At 50.1% G+C, this 17718-nt stretch overlaps 2 protein-coding genes across 6 annotated transcripts in view; both read left to right on the forward strand.

The window, feature by feature from the left end:
* TCF12 (transcription factor 12) overlaps nt 1-3970 on the forward strand; it is a 116854-nt gene extending 112884 nt beyond the window's left edge. For all 4 annotated transcript variants that reach the window (XM_042471384.1, XM_042471383.1, XM_042471387.1 and 1 more), the window contains one exon: nt 1797-3970. The gene's annotated coding sequence lies outside the window, so the exon portion shown is untranslated. The remainder of the gene's footprint in view (nt 1-1796) is intronic.
* Nucleotides 3971-11759: 7789 nt separating this feature from the next.
* Nucleotides 11760-17718, forward strand: part of CGNL1 (cingulin like 1) — a 69026-nt gene continuing 63067 nt past the window's right edge. The window contains exon 1 of one of the 2 annotated variants that reach the window (XM_042471358.1): nt 11760-11860. The gene's annotated coding sequence lies outside the window, so the exon portion shown is untranslated. Of the gene's footprint in view, nt 11861-12113; nt 12828-17718 lie in introns of those variants that run through there. The other variant, XM_042471359.1, reaches the window with a different exon arrangement.

A 17718-nucleotide genomic window follows, 5' to 3' on the forward strand; every position in this document is an offset into this window, starting at 1 on the left:
TTTGTTCTTGAGAAGCATCTCAACTACAACAGCTATGCTGAAAATCTCTTGGATGGTGAGGACCATAGTTACTGATGGTGTTCACAAATGTCATTTGTACCACTTCTAGGGCAACAGTGTGTGTGTGTGTGTTGAACCCAAGTGAGCTCTCAGTTTAGCCATTGTGACTTGATGATGGCTATTCTCTGAACACACACACCTTCAGCTGATTTGCCCTGGCACAGAAGCACCATTTTACATCCAAGGGGCTGGTTTCTTGTTCCTGTGAATAACCCTTGGCCCTTCCTGAGCATTAGGTGGCAGGCACGTGTCTGTGGCATTTGCTCTTTTTGTGGTGATGCAGAGTGGGGTTTTGCTTTGTTTGGAAGGATCAAATGGCCCACACAGTTGGAAGAAGGTGGACTGGCCATCTAAATAGACTCTGGTTGCTGGACATCTTTCATGAGCCTCCTGTGCAGAGCATTTTCCACCGCTTGATATCAGAAGCCAAATAATAATAATAATAATAATAAAATTTTTATTTTTATACCGCCCTTCCGCAGATCAGGGCGGTTTACATCATAATAAAAGTACAATCATAACATTCCAATAAAAACAATACAATATAACAGTACAGCAACAATATAAAACCCCTGTTAGCCCATCCTCTTTGCCACAGAAGAGGAAGGGAGGCCCACTGGACATTAGTCGGGGAATGCAAGGTGGAAAAGAAAGGTTTTCAGGTCCTTTCTAAATTGGGCCAGGGAGGTAGTCGAGCGGAGCTCTATGGGCAGCGTGTTCCAAAGGGCCGGGGCGGCGATGGAGAATGTCCTCCTCGTAGGTCATCACCAACACCTTATATTGTGCCCGGAAGCGAATAGGCAGCCAATGCAGATCTTTAAGCACCGGTGTAATGTGGCTGGCCCTGGAGGTTCCAGTGACCAGCCTGGCTGCCATATTCTGTACCATTTGTAGCTTCTGGGTTTGGTATAAGGGTTGCCCCATGTAGAGTGCGTTGCAGAAATCCAATCTCGAGGTTACCAGAGCATATACTACAGTTTCAAGGTCCCTCTGGGCCAGGTATGGGCGCAGCTGGCGAATAAGCCGAAGCTGATAACAGGTGTTCCTGACCGTCGCATTCACCTGGGCAGTCAGGTGAAGCGATGAGTCAAGAAGCACCCCCAGACTGCGCACAGAGTCCTTCACAGGGAGCGTGACCCCGTTCAGGACAGGTGGAACTACCACCATTCCTGGACCAGGGGGACCTATCACAAGTACCTCCGTTTTCTCTGGATTCAGCTTGAGTCGGTTTTCCCTCATCCAGCCCATTACTGACTCCAGACAGGCCACGAGAGGAGAGACGCCATCCTCAGTTACTGCATCAGTCGGAGACATAGAGACAAATACCTCTACTTTCATCTGCAGTCTCTCAAAAAGGTCACAGAAAGTGATGTGAGGTTGCCATTTTGAGAGGGACTTCAGAGGAAAACAGGTATTTGTGTTACTTTGATGGATGTGGCCTATAGGCAAGTCGGGTGTCTGTGTGTTAGCCCCTGCTCCCTGACAGTTGCCCATGCCGGCCACAGAGGCTTGAAGCCCCTTCCATCTCTGCTTAGTCCCTGAGCTGAGGTGGGATCTCTTTGGCCTCGGTGCCAGGAGCAGGACTGTCCTTGGGCAGAAGCTGGTCCAGCATAAACACAGCTGACCCACCAGGTGTGATACCTCTGGCCAGGTTGGGTGGTGCCAATCTACCACTCTTGGCTGGCGACCATGAATTAGGCATGGATGTGGCTAATACCTTTTAATTTTCAACCCAGAATTCCAGAATGATGGAGAGGAAACCCAGAAGATGAATCTTTTCTTCACTAGGACACAGACTGGAACTAGCATTAAATAAAGCCACATCTGACAGGAGAAGCAAGAAGCCCCGATGCAATCATACGTATGATGAAGGCGACTGGTCCGCACCTGCATCAGAAGCGATGATGCCAGTGTCTCCTTCCAAGAGAATTTCCGCCCCAAACATGCCCCTCGTCTTCTCCTCCTCCTCTTGCAAGCAGCAGCCAGCCGCTCCAGCACAATCAGAGACTCTTAGATCTCTCCACTTGCTGTGGAAGTTGCCTTGTGCCTAAACCGAATTGACAGACGCATTGTAACTGCAAATAGTTATTTATTTGTAATGGAACTAAAAGGTCTGCTTATGAAATGTTAAACTTGTTGAAAACTATTAGGAGTTTAGTTGCAACGCCAGCCAGCCTTCAGAAGTGCATTCTGAATGGAAAGCCACAACCGCCATTGACCCTTTTTCCTCATTCCTAACATATCTCTTGAGTGTCTTAAAAGAAAGTAGGGCCTGTCCTGCCCCCCCAGAAAGGTTCCTCTCTTCCTCCTCCTGCCTGACTTGGTCTCTCCTTGGCAGACTCCTTGATATTCAGGTGCCAGTGCCCACATCCAGGCCTTTTCTGCTACAGCCTCTGAAAGACGAACAGTGGCATTTTTTGGATGGAAAAGACATTAAGGGGTGGGGAGGTGAGCCAAAGGTCTCTTGATTTCTCAGCAAACCCCTTCGGGCTGTTGGGGTTCTCCCACTGAAGTGTAGAATGTGAACTGTCTGTTGGGTGTGGAAGAGCCTACTCAAAATTGTTTAGCTTTCTAAGCAGAAAGAACACATAAGCACAAACTGTGTTGGAAGGCAAACCAGATGTTTCTTACTCACCTACTGTTGACATCCGATGAGCAGCCAGATCCAAACTTTCTTGTGGCAGGTGTTGGGATGAGGTAATCTGGCCAGCCAAATACAAAAGCAGCCATGCCAATAGGTCCCTAGTAAGCTCAGCTTCATTTTCTGCTTACCTGTGAAGTGTGTGGTTGTGGGGTCCCCATCAAGTGCATGCCAGTTCCCTGAGAAGAGCATCTGCTCCAGCCTTTCCTCTGTTGCTCCCTCCTGGGGGTGGCCCAACTCCTTTGAACTTCCATTAAAACTGTCTTCCACTGTCCCAGAGAATGGCTGGGGAGGGAGAGGCATGGAAGGGGACAGCCATGGCCCAGCAGCCTGCTTGACCCTGCCTTGAGTCCCCCCCCACCTCTCTTGTGTCTTGGTGGCAATCTGCTTGCACCCACCAGAGAGGAACAGATCAACTTAACTGTATGAGTAATTTCCCTGCATTTTGAAAGAACAAAAGTGTTGCTGTTGCAACATGGGTTTGAGAGTGTGTGTGTCTCAGATGGTTCCTCACCAGCGGCTGTTCTGCCAGGAGACTGGCTGGACCCTTGGTGCCCAGCCTCCAGGCAAACGCCCGTGGCCTTGTCCTCCTCCCTTTCCGTGTTTCTCAGCTCAGTGGACTTCTGCTTAGGCTGAAGCATAACTGCGCAAGCTCCCTGCCACTCCCTGGCCTTTCTCCTCGCAAGCTTGTTGTGTCCTGACTCTCTTAGGCTTTGCAGTTTGCTCAGAACCTTCCTTTCATGAAACAGAAAGAAAGAAAGAGAGTGAGTGTGGGAGAGAAAGAGAAAACATTTGGCTTATTTTTCACTGTAGTTAGTCTTTTATACAATAATCTTGTAAGAAAGTTTCTTGAATTCTAAATATTACTCTTTCTAGATTTTTGAAATCAAAAAAGGTTTTCAGTAAAAATTTTCTTACTTTATTTTACTATATTAGGTAGTAAAAATGTAGGGTTATTTACCATAACCTCTTCATTAATATCAGAAATTTACAATAGCATTGTAAAAGCATAGTAGGGTTCTAGCATACTGTGTAGTACCTTATGGAGTATTGTAAGAGCTACTTGTCCGAGATGAATTGCTTCTCATCTTGTTATCCAGTTCCCATTGTTGGCTTATTGCAAATTTGTACCCTGTGTCAGATTCCAAGATGTTACTGATAAACTTTTTCAACCAGCAGCAAGAGGTTCAACATTTTTTCTGTCAATTTAACAGAAAACACTATGTATATAACATTTATGTAGCAATAAATGTGCCATCTTTTTTAAAATGTCGTAAATCTGTCAGTTTTTAACACTTTTCTTGTCGCTATATTGGTAGTAAAACTGGTTCTCTACATAATTTTAAACAATAGGGCATAATTTGAGGAATTGTCGCTAAGAACATGGGAGCATAAGGATGTGGTTCCTCGAAGTCATCCTGCCTACATCCCTTGGTGAGAGATGCTTATACTCTGTTTTTCCAGTTAATCTCAAGTACTTCACTTGCATTTAAATTTGAACAAATAGTACATAGCTAAAACAAACAAAAGTGATACCAAGCGTTTTTAAAAAGGAGGTACAATTGAAATAGTGCAGTAGTACAACCCTTTTATTGCATACTTTCAGTTCTCAAAGGCCTGTGGGAATAAGCAAGTCTTTGCCCACCAAGGCAAGGATGGCAAAGAGTGGACCAGTTCAGTCTCCTAAGGAACAGCCCTCCCAAAGCTAGGAGGGTCAGCTGTCGAGAAGGACCTGGACATAGAAGGGGAGCAGGAGAGGAGGAAAGGGTCCCCAGGTGAGCCTTGTCTCTTTTTGTCTGGGGGGAGCTAAGGGTAGAAAGAGAGGAGGGCATCTTTGCTGATGTTGCATGGGGAGGGGGAACAAAAGTGGTTTGCTTCCTGACAACTGCAAGGATGCTTGCCCAGTGTCGGCAAAACAAGGCCAGGCAACATGGGAAGGTCTCCCCCTTCCTCTGCAACCAGCCCAGAAACACCCGTCCCCCACCTCACCCATTGCCAGAAGAGAGAAGCTTTGCTGGTGTTCTCTGCCCCCCCAAAAAAAGGGGGGTTGGGGGTTTTTTTGGGGTTTTTTTTTTTTTTTTGAACTGGGATAATTTCCTCAAGGAAAAGCAGCAGGGTTTTGCACAGTAGGTGGGAAACTACTCTTCACAATTCCTGGGAGAGCATGAAACGGACAAAATAATAATTAGTGGCAGTAATAATTATAGCTAAAAATGTAGCAATAACATTTTAAAAAACAATCAAAATGCTTAGTTTTTAGTGGGTTTTTTGGGCTCTGTGGCCATGTTCTAGAAGTGTTTCTTCCTGATGTTTCGCCAGCATCTGTGGTTGGCATCTTCGTCCGGAAGAAACTTCTAGAAAATGGCCACATAACCCAAAAAACCTACTAAAAACTATGGATGCCAGGCATGAAAGCCTTTGGCTTCACAATTAAAATGCTTCCATTTAAAACATTATGTATTAAACAATACAGAGTCACATTAAAAACATGCAAAAGTTACAACTAGAGTAATGGCTTCCAAGCCCATAAGAGAGTCTCCTGCAAGCTATTAGCCATTGCAAACCTGTCAGGGGAAAGGGCTCCCCAGCTCACCTCCTGTGGAAGGGAGCAGCCACTGGGCATGTCAGTCTGCCCACCCTGGGCTCTGTTGTCCCCCCAGAATTCTAATCCTAGCAACCAAACAGTGTCCATCCAAGAAGTGGGTGACAGCAGGAGGAGTGTTCCTCCATCTTGGCTGCTTTGTGGGGAGCAAGAGTGAGCTTCCCCTGGCGAGCCACCAATACCAGGAGGACCCCGGGTGAGCAACAGTGACGGATGGCACTCCCAAGGCAACACGCTCCCTGATCTGCAGAACTAGGTACCAGTCACACAACAAGCTCCCTGATCTGGGTCAGGGCTGCTGTTGACTTTTAGGCAGCCTCCTCCCACCTTGAATTTACACATCTTTCTCTCTCTCCCCTCCCCAGACCAAATCCATGTTCGAAGCCAAGAAAGTTAAGCTTCAAGGCCACATAATTTGGCAACAGGACAGCATGGGGGGGGGGACACTGAGTTTGGGGGTGCCAGTAGTGAACAGTTGAATCCTGCCCCTGGTCATTGGGGCTCTTTCTTGACACATCAGCCGCCCACATCTTTGCAAGCCACACATGAGAAGATGCACTATGCATGTGGATGTGACTATTGCAGACAACAGCTGCAAGGAAGGGGAGTTTAACACACACACCACAGCAATTCTGATGACAAGGGCCGCCTCCCTCCCCCCGGCAGCTGACGTTCAACCCTGTCTTTCTTAAGCCCCAAGTGCAGCTGACATGGAAGTTCAACGACAGTGAGGATTTAGTTCTTCTGGTCACAACATGGAAGGGCACAAGGGGACACGCCTGTGATGCTTACTCACATGGGAGGCAAGCGGGGGCAGAGAGAGCTGTGTGTGGACAGAGTGAGTCCAAAAGGTGTCTGAAATCGGCCCCACGAAGCCAGCTCCAAACTTCCATCAGGGCGGTGTGTGCAAGGGTTTGCATATGCATGTGTGAATAAGAAAGAAAGCCTCATCCCTCGTAGAATCTCCAGGTTTCTGCCTTAAATCCCATATTTAATCCCAACTAAGAGGGGCTGATGGCTCTGTGAAACTTACATAATGGTTAGCTTACCTCTTTTCCATTGATTCACTGAGTCTTTCATTTAGGTAGAAAAGACAGGATATAAGTGCAAAATGTACATACATACCCTGTTTCAGAGGGCTGACCATCAAGCTGGCCTCTCTGCTTTTAACAATTAGGTACATAACCAGTTATTCCTTTGGGGCTTTCCCAATTGTGATTCCCACTTCTGAAACCAACAGGCACCTGTGGCTGCTGGAGTGGTCGTTGTTCCAGGAGCAGAACTGTTAAGTCTCAAGAGCGCTGCCCCTGCAGGTGCCCAACCCCTACCCTGCCTTTGGCCCTGCAGCCATCTCTTTTCCTGGTAGAGCCCCTGGCCCCCTGCTTGCATCACTGTGGAAGCAAGGATGAAAGGCCGAAATCTCAGGCAAGGGCTTAAGGAAACAATAATCCACCGTTGTCCTAATTTTCTCTGCAAACAACTCTGTCTAACTAGAACTGCACTGAACTTCTACTTCTTTCCCACCTAAAGTGCCTCTCCTAATCCAAGGATGGTTGGGCCTGCCTTCTGAGGGGAACCATGGTCACTGAACGGTGGACACACTCCCCACCCTGCCCTCTCCTCTTTGGGGTCCCCAGCCTGGCTTTTCTTCTCTGCAGACAGGGAGCTGTGCTTTGCCTCTTAAATGTTTCTGTGCACAAACCTCTGGCTGTTGTCTTTTGCCACCTCAGAAGAGTGAGCCTGTGGATAAGCTTAGCAATATTAGTAGGACTGGAAAACCAGCAGACTCTGTGTCCAAAAGACAGGATGGCCATCAGTTTTATGTATCCAGTCTGAGAAGATTTATCTGATGTTCCATGACTGGGAAGCATTTTCCTTCTCCCCCTTCCCAAAGCAGTGTATTGACCTCACTGGTGGCACACACAGAAGCCTCAGCCCTCACCCAAAGACTCGATCCTTGGGCAGGCATAGATGGCGAGAGACACTCCCTCGAGTATTGAGATCCCATATATATGTATATTCTGCCAGTTCTTACATTGGGCCATTTAGGTGACACTGAATGATCTCCCCCTCTGTCAAGTCTGTGGCAGCAACAAGCAAAGGGAAAGAGACAAGGCCTTGGGGTACTCCTGGTAGAGCCAGCATCCCTGAGCTGAACACATCTGCTCTGGAAATGCGTCTGGCATCTTCCAAATGGCTTGTGGGCTGACTTATTCATGAGTCCTTGGGGCCCATGGCAAGCCCTTGCAAGGAGTCTGCCATGAGTTGTGCCCCAGGGATGCCTCACAAGGGCCCCAACCCACTGTGCTCTCTAGTCTCCACCATAAAGCATGACCTTAATTTCAGGGCACCCTCTTCTTCACCACGGAGGGAAATGATGTCGTTATCCAGCTCCATGGTGGCCTTGCAGCTAAAAATACGCCCTCCCTTCATCCTCCTTTGGCCTGCGAGACAGAAAACCTGCTTTCTCACAAGATAGCACTGGCGTTGGATGGAGGCCAGCCAGAAAAAGCAAGCCCCATGCTTGAAAAGCTCCCAGATATTTCTGGAAACAAACATGAGCTGTTACTCAATTTCCAACATGAAAGTGCAAAGGCATTTAAAGACGAAAGAAGCAAAACAGGACCTTGGCAATGTTGTTGCCTCTCCCAGGGACTGAGAGGGAGAGAGAGAGACTCCCAACTTGTGCAGGGAATATTGTAAATACCTGCCGGAATTGCTTTGAAGGGAGGCTGTGTAATGGCCAACTTTCTTTGCTCACTGGTGGAGGCAGGTTCATTCCACATCAATGGAGCTACTCCCAAGAACTTCGATGAAGTGTGTTCCTGCATGCGCCTGCACACATGCACAGCCTCCAGGAGCTCCAAACCCTTCAGGTTCTGCAGACATTGCAGAATGGATTTCAACTCTGTGTTTATGCAAGCCTTCAAGTTCCTTGACGACTTATGGCGAGCCCATGGATTTCTCAGAGGCTTTTCTTAGGCAAGGAATCCTGAAAGGTGGTTTTGCCAGTTCCTCCCAGCGCCTGGTTTTCATTGGCAGTCTCCCATTGAAGCACTCACCAGGGCCGACTCTGCTTAGCCCCCAAGACCAGGGAGGATCTGTTGCCTTCAGGCTGTTAATAGGGGAGATCCAAAAGCATTGGATTCCAAAAAGGGCTGTATGAAGGGACTTTTCTCGCCCACCAGATGGTGCCATTGCCTTGCTTCAGGGCCACCATCCGCAGCCCAGCTGGAGGAGTTCTTTGGGAGCTGCTCTCCTTCTTCCCAAGTGCTGGGGGGGGGGGTCCGGTTTAGCCTCTTCAGGAGAGACAGGCAATTGAATAATCGTCTGTAAACCTGTGCGCATATTCCGCCAAAAGAGTTGGACAAATGCTTTATCTCATTTGCAGGACTTGCATTCAGTTCAATATCTCAAAAGTGGAGTTGTGCTGGCAGCATCGTTGTGCATACAGCTGCACATCATGCACTGTCCGTGGATGTGCCCTGCACAACTGCCTGGATACATGCATTGCACATGGGTTCACAGGGGCCTCAGTTGTATGCGCTGTATCTAAAATTCAACATGTCCTGCAACCAGATGCATTGCTGTCATGGCTCAGAGGGAAAAAGGAATCACAGGCAAGTGCTTGCCTCTGCTCCGGTGCCCCCCTGCCATCGTTGCTCCAAAAAACACACCTCTCATTTGACTTGCAAGCCTTTGGGGCTGATTTTGGTTGGGGAAGAGCCTGGGGACTTTATCAGTCAGAGGCAATGAGGCAAAGCAATACCCCCCAAATTCTGGCACCTTTTTTATCTCATGTGGGAAGGCTACCAGACTTTTCCAATTGTTTGTATTTTCTTGTTAGTTTAATGATACGGATTAATTGATTCATTTAGGCCTTTAACTAGTAGGCAAGTAAGTAAATATGGATTTATATTTTAAAAAATAGCTACCCTGCAGATCCCAGCATGGTGCAGTGGTCTGAGTGTTGAACTGGGGTTCAAGGAGAGCAGGGTCCAAATGTCCCCTCAGCGCAGAAATCCACTGGGTGGTCTGAGTAAGTCATACTTTCTCAGCCTCAAAGGAAGGCCATGGCAAGCCCTCTATGAAGAAGTCCTGCCAAGAAAACCTTAAGAGAGGGTTACCTTTGAGCCATTATAAATGAAGCCCACAACAACAGCAACCAATGTCTTTCCTGCCCTATATCCAAATGACTCGGAGTGTTGTATAGGTTTTAAACAAACTTAGCATCTGACAAATTTAAATATGACAATGCAAAAGGATCTTGTAGCATCTTTTAGACTAACTGAGAGAAAGAAACTAGTAGCATGAGATTCCATAGACTTAAGTCTACTGCATCATGCAAAGGAACATGTTGGTCAAGAGAATAATGGAAGCAATCCTTTGTTAATATACTCAGACTCACAAATGTCAGGTCCTTGTTGTCATCATTAGCAGCAGCAGGATCATTGCTTCGCAGGTGTTTGAGACCCTCAGTGGCTTAAACTCTATCCAGGCATCTAGGAACCTGTGAAGTCTTGCTGGAATAATGTCACACGTTATGCTATCATCAGCCTCAACCTCATCTTTACTTTTGTCTCTTTTGCCGAAGATTAGGATTTGAGGTAGTTTACAGATTAAAACAAACACGGGGTTGTTAAAACAGACAAAAGTCAACATCAAAATGGAACCAAGCCCCTGACATCATTAAAACATGCAGTTAAAAAGGATAAAATGTGGTTTATAAAAAAGAAAAGAAAGTATAGCTCCCTGATTTAAAAGTCCTTCCTCTAAAAAACAAACAACTTTCAGTTTCAAAAACCCTGTTGGAGTTTTTAAAAAAAGGCCTTGCAATGGAAGACCAGTCCATAGCTGTTCATGCAACAGCATCCCAGCACACACATGTGTCTGTGTCTGTGAGGGTGTGCATACGCATGGACAGGGGGCTACACTCCTGTGGAGCTCCATGCTTGACTGGTGCTCCCAATGTCGGGGTTCCTCCAGAGGAAGGGTTGCTAGCCCCCGACCCAAAGGAGCCTTTTCCTCCTGGGTGAGGTCCCACAGGGCCTCCTGCCTCTTGGGCCCCTTGGAACGTCTCCCCCAGCCGGAAAGCCTTCCTTAGTGGCCGCCTTCTGCTGTGCACAGAGGGTGTGCCTCAGCAGTTCCAGGGCCTCCCTGAAGCACTTTAATGGCAGGCTCTGGCTTTCTGGATCAGCAAAAGGAACCATGGACTTGGGAGTCCAGGACTTGGCTCCTGTGGTGGTGGGTGGCCCAGCTTGGCCAGCATGTCTTTCTTGGCCTCAATGAAGAATGCCAGTCTACCCTTGTGGGAGTGGGAGGCATTTGCACACCAAGTGCGCGCGCACACTCACACCCTGCTTGCTTTAAGAGATGGCCTATATAATTTCGGTTCTCTGGAACGCTCTCTTGCCTCAACTCTGTGCCAGCGGCATCCAATTAGGGCACCTACAGAGGAAAGTGGCCTTTTAAAGATGATGGCAACCTTGTAACTTGCCTTGGGCTTTGTTGGGCAGAGGTGGTCTTACCTGTTCCTTCCTCTGAAATAAGAACCTAGCGCGCCTAGCATTCACTGGCAATTTCCCATCCAAGTACTAACAAGGCTGACCCTGCTTAGCTTCCAGTGTCTGATGGGGTCTGGCACACTTGTTTGTGAATGCACCTCCAAAACAACCCATGGAAGCCCCCCCCCCCCCGAATTCCCTAGGGTTTTCTTAGGCAAGGAATCTTCAGAGGTGGGAACTGAAGCCCAAAACACCCGGAGGGCCAAGGTTGGGACCTTCTCCCAAGGCTCCTGGCTTTTTCCTGTCTTAACTCCTGGGAAGGGGATCCCTCCTCCTCCTCCTCCTCCTCCCCTCTTGCCTTCTGACTCCCAGGCCTCCTTCGTGGCTGCAGCCAGGACTCGGCAGCCCAGGCCCCTTCCTTGTCTCTGGGCCTCGTAGGCCTTTCTGCCCAGGTTAGCTGGCCATGAGGGGAAGCAGCCCTGGGCCCCGCTTGGCCTTCAAGCCATGCAGGCAGCAGGACTTGGCAGGCTTCCTCTGGGAGCCCAGAGCTTGGGGAAAGGATGGGCTGGTCCTTGGACTACGGCTCCCAGCATCCCCCTTAAAAACCAGGGGAGAACGCGCACGATGCTCTTCTCTGTGCCCCTCCCAGAAAGCCCAGTCAGCTTGGGATTATTGCCTTGCACCCTGCTCCTCCTGCTCCTGCTCCTGCAGTCGGGGGATTGTGGGGGCTGCAGTCCCCGGCCTTTGCGTGCCGCCCCTCCCTCAGGCTGCCAAGGGGGCCTCTGCTGCCCGTAGCTGCTCCAGCAACTCTGGGCTGGGAGCCAGGACCCGCTCGCTCCGCTCGGCCTCAATCTCTCTCCTCCTCCTGCCAGCGCCGCCGGCCGAGGTGCCCCTGAGGGCGTGCAGAGCGCCCTCCGGCCCCGCCCCTCCCTCCCTTCGTCTGGTCTCCTCCTTCCCTTCCTCCGGAGCCGAGTCTTCGGGGAGGAAGAGGAGGAGGAGGACCCGTGCGTGCTCCCTGCTCCGGCACAAGGCGCCGCCGAGACCCGCCGGGAGGTAGGCGCTTGCCGGGCAGGCAAAGGGGGCGCTCTGCACATGCCCCGGGGCTCAGCAGGAGCGTGGCCTGGGGCCCCGGGGGGCTTCCTCCGGAGCCCAACCCGTCTTCTTCTTCGGGTTGCTCTTGAGGATGGCCACTCCGCCGGGGGGGGGCGGCGGCGGGGGGTTCCTGGCTTCCTCGGTCTCTCTTGCTGAGCTTTCGCCTGGATCTATGGCTGGCCTCTTCAGAGAAAGCTCTGAGGCTGAGAGAGTGGGCCTTCCTGGGCTCCCCAGGGACCAAGGTCGGGGCAAGACAGGGCTGGCTCCCCCGTGGCCCTTGCCCCCTTTGCCCTGCCGCTGCCTTTCTTCTGGGCTCTGGGCTGGACTCCTTGCCCTGCTTGCTGTGCCTGGAGCTGCGGGCCATTCCGGAAAGGCGAGTCCGGCGCCGGGTCCTCCCTGCCAGGCCCTTGGGGATCCAGGGAGGCTGAAGGGCCCTCGTCGTTTATGCGGGGGCCCCGAGGAATCCTCTCCTGGGCAAGAGCTCCCGTTGGTTGCTGCCCGGAAAGGATCCTCCAGCAGCAAGGCTAGCCCTACACTCTGCCAGGCGGCCAAAGGCTGGGAGAAAGAGTTGGCCTCCCGGCGCCACAGACAGAACGGACTCTGCCAGTGGAAAGGGGCAAGGAAGGATGCAGGAGCAGCTGGCCCAGCCAGCCCTTGGACTGAGTGGCCAGAGCCAAGGGCTGGGGAGTTCGAGATCGAGGGCACTCTTTTTACTCCCACAAAGAGTAGCTTTTGGAGGGTTTTCGGAGCTCTTGGGGCCCGGATCGGGGTCACTTGAGAAGGTGATGTGGCATGGGCACCATCGGAGGCTCCCCTTTGGCAAAATCAACCAACCAACCAAGATTGGGCCATCCCTGCAGGTGATGGGAGTTGCAGTTCGTCCTGGGCTGTGATGGGACTTGCAACCCAGCACTTCTGGAGGGCTCCTGAAAGTCCTGAGTCTTGATGGGTCCAAGACGCAGGTTGTCTTTTTCTGCCCCATGCCTTCCTTGCAAACTTGCCAGGCGTTGATGCTTGTTTTTTAAAACGAAAGGATCCTGTTCTTGTTTTAAACCTCTGCTCTTCCTCTTTTGTGCCAATGGGGGAGCTCTTAAAGCAGGCTATTATTATTATTATTGTTGTTGTTGTTGTTGTTGTTGTTGTTGTTTTCCGTCTGATCTCTGCCCCATGAGGGATTCCCCCAGGCATTGCTTTGGGCAGGGGCCCTGGGGCTGTCCTTTCAGTGGCAGAATGAGAAGGTGGGAAGCCTCTTGCTCCTGGCAAGACCAGGGCACCTCCTTTAAGGTCTCTTGTCTCCAAAGGTCTTATCCTGAGACAGGATGCATTTAGTACAGAGAAATAAGCGAATGTCAGAGACATGCAGCACATTTAAATATGGCTCTCTTTCCCTGATGCTTCTTCCTCACTGGCATTTTTAACACAACTGAGTCTGTGGCTGTTCCCTTGTCATTCCCTGGTTTACCATGAGGTTGGACTGTTGGCAAAGGCAGGGTCCCAGAACTGTTGGTGAGATTTGGTGGGGATTATCATAGCCAGGCAGGTTGTTGCCGCCTTGCTGGTTCTTGTCGACCTGCATGCTGCTTCTCACAGCTTTACAATCTTGCTGTACCTCAGAGGCTGACAGATTTGTTTTTAGCATGCTGTTCTCCTGAATTTGGCAGATATATCCCAAGAAGTGGGTTGAACTCTCCCAATGTGCCCACATGTGCCTTCAAGCCACCTGTCAACTTGTGGCGACCCCATGCATTTCCTGGGGTTTTCCTAGGCAACCCCCACACATGATCAACATCTACTGTACCACATGCATCTGAGGAAGTGGGGTTTTCCTAGTCCTCAGAGGTTGGTTTTGCCAGTTCCTTCCTCTGAAGGAGAGCCTGCAGTACCTGGGATCCATTGGTGCTCTGTCAGCCAAGTTCTGACCAGGCCTGAACCTGCTTCACATCCAAGCGCAGAGAGAATCAGGCACCTTCAGAGAATTTATACTTGCAAATGCCTTTGAGTCTCCTGATGACTTACGGTGACTCTGAATCTCAAGAGAGTTTTCTTAGGCAAGGAATCCTCAGAGGTGGTTTGTCATGGCCTTCCTCTGAAATGTCGCCCTGCACCCCCTGATCTTCCCTGGTGGTCCCCCATCCAAATACTGACCAGGCCTGATCCCCAAGCTTTAAAGGCGCCTCCACAAGATCCTGTTGCTGGAGTAGGCAAACCTGGCTTCCCTTTCGAATTGTCCCAGGCTGGCCCACTCTCCCTGGAGCCGCACAGTCACAGCAGCCAAGAGGGAGGCATGTCTCTGTATTGTATCCTGATGGTAGCCTCTTGTCCTGAGGACAGGTGACATGTTAATCAAATATGATCGCATACCCATTTCTTTAACAGTGATCCACAGTTTCTCATGATCTACACAGTCAAAGGCTTTGCTCTAATCTATAAAGCCCAAGATGACATTAGCAAATCATCAGCTTTTATTTAGCTAGTATTTTTGGTCCGCCTTTAGGGTTAAAACACCATCCAGGTAGAATGTGTGCTTGCAGCACAGTATGCATTAAGCAAGTACGGTAAAAGCTCTTTACGTAAATATTCAGTAGATGCTTTGTTTTTATTGTTCTACTTTTATTTTCAGATGTAACACTGACCTACTTTGAAGGGCTGATGTAAGGATTTCAAGCTTTTCCACAATTGTGCACTTCACAGCATGGCCATGAGTGGCTGCGGATGGTGGGAGTTCTAGTTGTACATGTCCAAAGGACACTAGGCTGGCAGAAAGATGTTTGAGATCATAGACATGTAACCATGTATTGGACAAGCAAAGGCATTCTGTAAATGTTAAGTATGAAAAGGGATCTTGTAGTGCCTTTGAGACTAACTGAAAGAAACTGGTAGCTTGCGCTTTCGTAGACTTGAACCTACTTCCTCAGATGCATGTGATACAGTAGATGTTGATCATGTGTGGGAGCTTGTCAGAATTGGAGCCCCCTGGCATCTGAAGCACAAGATTCATGACCTGGGATGAATGTGTGTGTGGTTGTGTGAATTGTGGGTTTAAATATTGTGTCACCTAAGCAAAGGAGGACCTTCTGATGCATCAGGATCTGTTCTCTTTGCTGGGTTCTCTCTGAGCATTTCAGGGGTGGGAGAGCAGAGTGGGAGAACTTATGATTTGCTAAACCAACTTGGTTTAATGTGAAACTTTACAGAAGGGCTGAGGAAATTGCTACAAAACAGATTGTCACAAGAGGTCTCCATGTAGCTTCACAGCCTGATGCTGCTGAAAAGCAGAGACAGCCCTACTTTGGCTCTGCCCCTTGGAACTCACAACCTTCTCCTCCTTGTTATCTTTCTCTAGCTTTTGAATTCTTTCCTATCCTGTAAATGAATCAGTGGCAACTTGGCTACTGTACTTTCTTTTTGCTATGGCTGCAGATCTTGGATCCTAGGAAGCCCTTCTGCTCCAGCTGCATAGGAACTCCCTTCTCTCTCCTCCCTCACCTCCAAGATATGGTGCTAAATGGTAAGGAATGCTAAACTTACATGAAAGGAACAGCAGCTACTCTGGCATGCTAAGAGGTCCATGAAAGTCCAGCAGGTCTGGGAAAACATTTGTTTTCTGTGGAAACAAGAGGGAAATGTGCAGGGGAAGGCACATGGGAGGGGTGCATTTGGGAAATCTCTTTCCCCTCCTCTCTGGGTCCTGCTCTGTTGCCCTTTGCTCACCTTTGCTGTGGACTTTTGTTAAGATTCTCCATTGTCTCTCCATTAAGGAAGTGACATCATGGCCCAGATGTTTCTGTCTCCAGGTAGCCATACTCTCCCTCCCTCTCTCTCTCTGGGGATGACTTTAGCTCTCAGACTTCCTTCCAGCTGGTTCCCTTTGCAGCAGGCCAGAGCTTTGCAGGATCCTTGAACAGAAATAGTGACAGGTCTTGATAAGAAGGGAGATGCAGAAGGAACCCAGAGACAGCATCTTAGTCATCTTCAGGGATGGAGGAGAAGAGGCTCACTGGAGGGTCCCCAGGAAACCTAATCCCTTGGCACTTGTAGCTGCTTTGGAAGAGAGGTTTGGGCAGGGGCATAACATGGAGCAAAGAAGGCTCTCCTACCCATCACCCCATCCTGCTTGGAGGATCCCAGCTGCCATGTTGGCCAAGCTGACTGGGGATCATGAACCTTGTAGTCCAACAGAACTGGAGAATACTGAGCCTGGGAAGGCTGATTATTATTAACTTTTATTTATAAAGAGCTGTAAATTTACACAGCGTTGTACATATGGTTCTCTGCCATACAATCTTTTACAATCTAAAAGACACGAAACAAAAGGAGAAAGGAATGGTGGAGGGAAAGGGGATGAGGTCCAGTGGTTCTTCTCTGCCTCTGAGGCCTGGACCAAGGCAGATGGATTGGAGGGAGGGCTCTTCCTTCTTCCAGGCTAGCCCTGGTGGAGCTGGACCTGCCTGGTGAACTCCCTCTCAGGCCGGCGGATGGCAGTTAGCAGAGTCTACTTTCCGTCCCTTCATGGCCTATTGTCCTGATGTGAACCTAAGGACCTAGCACTGGTGAACTTCCCTCTCAGGCCGGCCGGAATGGCAGTTATGGAGGCGGAGTCCTCCTCCCTTCAGGCTAGTCCTGATGGAGCTGGAACCTGTCTGGGGAACTCCCTCTCAGGCCGCGGATGGCAGTTTAGGAGGACGGAGTCTCCCTTCCTTCAGGCTAGTCCGGATGAGCTGGACCTGCCGGGGGAACTCCCTCCTCAGGCAGCGGATGGCAGTTATGGGAAGGCGAGTCTCCTTCCTTCAGGCTAGTCTGATGGAGCTGGGACCTGCCTGGGGAACCCCTCTCAGGCCGCGGAGGGGCAGTGATGGAAGGAGGACGGAGTTCCTTCCTTCATGCTAGTCCTGATGGAGCGGGACCTGCCGGGGGAACTCCCTCTCAGCGCGCGGATGGCAGTTATGGAGGGCAGAGTCTCCTTCCTTCAGGCTAGTCCTGATGGAACTGGACTGCCTGGTGAACGCCTCTCAGGCCGGCGGATGGGCGTTATGAGGCGGCAGTCTCCTTCCTTCAGGCGAGTCCTGATGGAGCTGGACCTGCCTGGTGAACTCCCCTCTCAGGCCGGCGGATGGCATTAATGGAGGGACGGCAGGTCCGCCTTCCTTTCAGGCAGTCCTGATGGAACTGGACCTGCCTGGTGGACTCCCGCTCAGGCCGGCGGATGGCAGTTATGGAGGCGGAGTCTCCTTCCTTCGAGGCTAGTCCTGATGGATCTGGACCTGCCTGGTGAACTCCCTCTCAGGCCGGCGGATGGCAGTTATGGAGGGCGGAGTCTCCTTCCTTCAGGCTAGTCCCTGATGGAGATGGAGCTGGACCTGCTTGGTGAACTCCTGATGGCTGATCTGTGCGGATTCAAGGGGGTTGGGCCAGTATTGGGCTCAGACTTCCAAAAAAATTTCCCCTTCTGTCATTCTTATCTTTGTTTACTTCCTCATGAATTGCAATAAGAAAATGCAATTCTTTCATGTAAAAGTTATCAGGTAAAGGACTGCTTCTCAGCAGTCCTGGCCTGCCTTTGATGACTGTTGTGATGAGGGAACAACTGTTGCTGGATCACTATAGATCTTGACCATTTCAAAAATGCGCTCTCATTTCACAAAAGGCATCTCAGCCTAAGCTTTTTAGGGAAATCTCTGGTTTGGCTCAATTCTTACTGTTGCCAGGAGCAAAGCGGTGGGATTTGTAGCTCAGCTGCCACAATCACAACCAGCAGGGCACCTGCGTCTTTGTTGTGGGTCGGAGGCAGAGAATCCAGGCTGCTGGGGTGGATTGGGGCC

Source organism: Sceloporus undulatus, chromosome 6, assembly GCF_019175285.1.
Source record: "Sceloporus undulatus isolate JIND9_A2432 ecotype Alabama chromosome 6, SceUnd_v1.1, whole genome shotgun sequence".
NCBI lineage: Eukaryota > Metazoa > Chordata > Lepidosauria > Squamata > Phrynosomatidae > Sceloporus > Sceloporus undulatus.